The sequence below is a fragment of the Myotis lucifugus genome, unplaced genomic scaffold, assembly GCF_000147115.1.
Source record: "Myotis lucifugus unplaced genomic scaffold, Myoluc2.0 scaffold_1, whole genome shotgun sequence".
In the NCBI taxonomy this organism is placed as follows: Eukaryota; Metazoa; Chordata; class Mammalia; order Chiroptera; family Vespertilionidae; genus Myotis; species Myotis lucifugus.
The window spans coordinates 27,062,355-27,065,694 of record NW_005871049.1 but is presented as its reverse complement, the minus strand read 5'-3'; positions in this window follow the sequence as shown (position 1 = coordinate 27,065,694).

Here is a 3,340-nt window from a genome sequence, read left to right as displayed (position 1 = left end):
AACAATTAAAACCACAAAACATTGTCATTGCTATCTCCTAATTGCTAAACCATACATTAAGAAACAATAAATAATTAAAGCAAGTGTTTTAGCAACAATAATGGTCACATCTTCCAAATGTGCAAATAGCTATTGTTACTGAGACTGAGCCCCTCGAGGTTTTTTCCCAGCAATCTGATACAGGGAGAGGTTGCGTAAGGAGCTAACCAAAAGGAACAGGAGAGCAGACAGCAGAATCAGGACAAAAAGCCACCTTCTTCCCTCCAAGGCAGGCAGCTTTCCTCCCCACTCTGGCTTACAAAAGAATCTGTCCTCTCTTTTTCTCATGCGGCGCTGAGGATATCAGAAGCCTTTGGAATTTGCTCTGATGTTTATGTGGTCTTTCTCTGCACACCAGTCTAATGTTCCGTTAAATCGTCTTCACTGAGCAATGAACAAATATAATTGCAGGCTTACTATGTGCCAGACACCGTGCTGAACACTTTCCCGGAAGTTTTCTCATTATCTGCACAGCGATGCTATGGCACAGAATTACTCTCCCCTACTTGCTGATAAGCTCAGTGAGTTCCAGGGTTTAGTGTCACCGCTGTTCTTATTGTCCCCTCATGGCCAAGAATGTAGAACCCCAAGTCTGGTTAATTATTTCTGAGTTGTTATAGCTGAAACCTAAGTTTGATTGTCAACAAACACATTTGTCAAAATGGTACTTTTTGTTGTTGTTGTTGTTAATCCTCTCACCCGAGGATATTTTTTCATTGATTTTTAGGGAGAGTGGAAGATAGAGGGAAAGACAGAGAGAAACATCGATGTGAGAGAAACACATCGATTGGTTGCCTCCTGCACAAGCCCCGACCAGGGCCCGGGCCGGGGAGGAGCCTGCAACCAAGGTATGTGCCCTTGATCAGAATTGAACCCGGGACCTTAGTCCACAGGCCGACGCTCTATCCACTGAGCCTGAGCCAAACCAGCTAGGGAAAATGGTACTTTTAATAAGAGTGACATCCTCCCATGTGGTCACAGCTAGAAGCTATTCTCTGTTGTGCTATTGCAACTTTCTAGCCTGTGAATGCAAGTGGTGCAACAGTAACATTCAATCCTCGGTTTTCTTACCCTAATACCCCTCCTACCTTTGAAATCACAGAACATCAATCTACTTCCAAATTTCTCCTCTTTTCTCTCCACCAACACGAATCTCTGGAAGTCCCACATGCTTCCTTTACTGCTATCCCATATACTGTTGCTCTTCATCCCTCCATTTTAACTTTAATTTTTTCTATTACATTTGACATTCAATATTATATTCGTTTCAGGTGTACAGCATTGTGGTTAGACTTTTATATCTTATGAAGTGATCTCCCTGATAAGTCTGGTACCCACCTGGCCCCATACATAGTTATTACAATAGCATTGACTATGGTCCCTATGCTCTACTTGAATCCTCATGACTGTTCTGTAACTGCCAATTGATACTTCTTAATCCCTTTACCTTTTACATCCAGTCCCCCAAGTTCCCGCTCATCTGGCAACCCTCAGACCGTTCTTTGTAACTATGAGTCTGTTTCTATTTTGTTTGTTTATTTTGTGTGTTTTTTAGATTCCACATATAAATGAAATCATATGGTATTTGTCTTTCTCTGTCTGATTTATTTCACTTAGTATAATATCTGTTAGGTCCAACCGTGCTGTTGCAAATGGTAAAATTTCATTCCTTTTTATGGCTGAGTAATGTTCCATTGTATATGTGTGCCACTTCTATTTTATCCAGTTGCCTATTGATGGACATTTAGGTTGCTTCCATATCTTAGCTATTGTAAATAATACCGCAGTGAACAAAGGGATGCATCTATCTTTTCTAATTAGTGTTTTAGATTTCTTCAGATAAATACCCAGGAGTAGAATGGCTCATGTGATAGTTCTATTTCAAATTTTTTTAGGAACTTCCATACTGTTCCCCAGAGTGGCTGCACCAATCTACATTCCCTCCAGCAGTGCACGAGGGTTTCCTTTTCTACACATCCTCACCAATAGTGGTGGTTTGCTGATTTATTGATGATGGCCATTCTGAGAGGTGTGAGGTGATATCTCATTGTGATTTTAATTTGCAGTTCTCTGATGATTAGTGACTTTGAGTATCTTCACACACAGACTTTTGCTCTTTAAGTTCCAACTTGGCTGTTGCTCAAGCCAGTGGAGTCCCTCTCCACGTTGGCCCCTGGCCAGAGAATCCAGGTAATGTCTGCTCCCGACTGCTCCTGGGCTCCCGACTACCCTTCCATTCTCTGTGCCGCCATTCTGACTCAGACTCACACCAGGAAGGGAGATAAGAGATGACCCCTGGGAGGGCCGCCAACAGGACAACACAATTTGTGTAACAGCTCGTTGGATGACTTACTGGGCATAGTACTAACAACTTGGGTCAAGTAGACACTACTGATTTGCAAACCCCTCTACGCTAACCCTCAGGTCTTTAGTTGAATACAGTGCCCTTTGCCACTTACCTTGTGCTCCTGCTGAATTATCTCCACTGCCTGGAGAAACCTACCTGTGGGAAATTTCTTTCATCACACTCTCCCTCCGCCCAGCGCCCTTTTCCTGTCCCTCACCCAGTTCGCCAGGCGTGCTTCAAGTTATTTTCTCTAGAAACTCCCAGGTCTCTCTGAAAACACGGGGTGTGGTGAGCCCCCAGGAGGAAGCAGAGAGGGAACGTTTCCCGGTGCACAGCCAGGGACCAGCCCTTCTCACTTCTCTGAGGAGATGTATTTTCATAATGGAATATAAATATTTACATTCATTGTTTGTTCATTCATTTTGTGCTTTTGATTCCACATGTAAGTGAAGTCATATGGTGCTTGTCTTTCTCTATTTCACTTACAAAGCGGAGTGTCTTATATTCATCTAGCTTCCCGAGATGAAGCATAATTTACAGCAGTTCCTTGTCGAAACGTTTCATGTCAGTGTCAGACCTTTGACACTGAGAGAGAAGACAGAGTTTCTTACTATTGGCCAATCACTTGCCAAGCCATAGAAGGAGCATTCCAATCTATGGAAATTGAACCTCAAAGAGGGTCCTTACAAACAATCATAAAAGTAGCAGTTACCTTTTACTTGAAATGGATCAGACACTAGTTTATAGTCTGGGTGTTTGGTCTAGTCTTAAGAAAACACTTCACTTCTTTGTACATTTATATTTTTTAGCAAACGCAGCAGGATTTCAATGGGAAAAATAACTTTTATTATATATTTTATGTGGTTTTTTAAAAAACTTAATCTTTTTATTCAACTCTAATGCAACATTTAAAATGTGATTTCAAATGGCTGGGAACAGTTTGAGTTGAGGAGA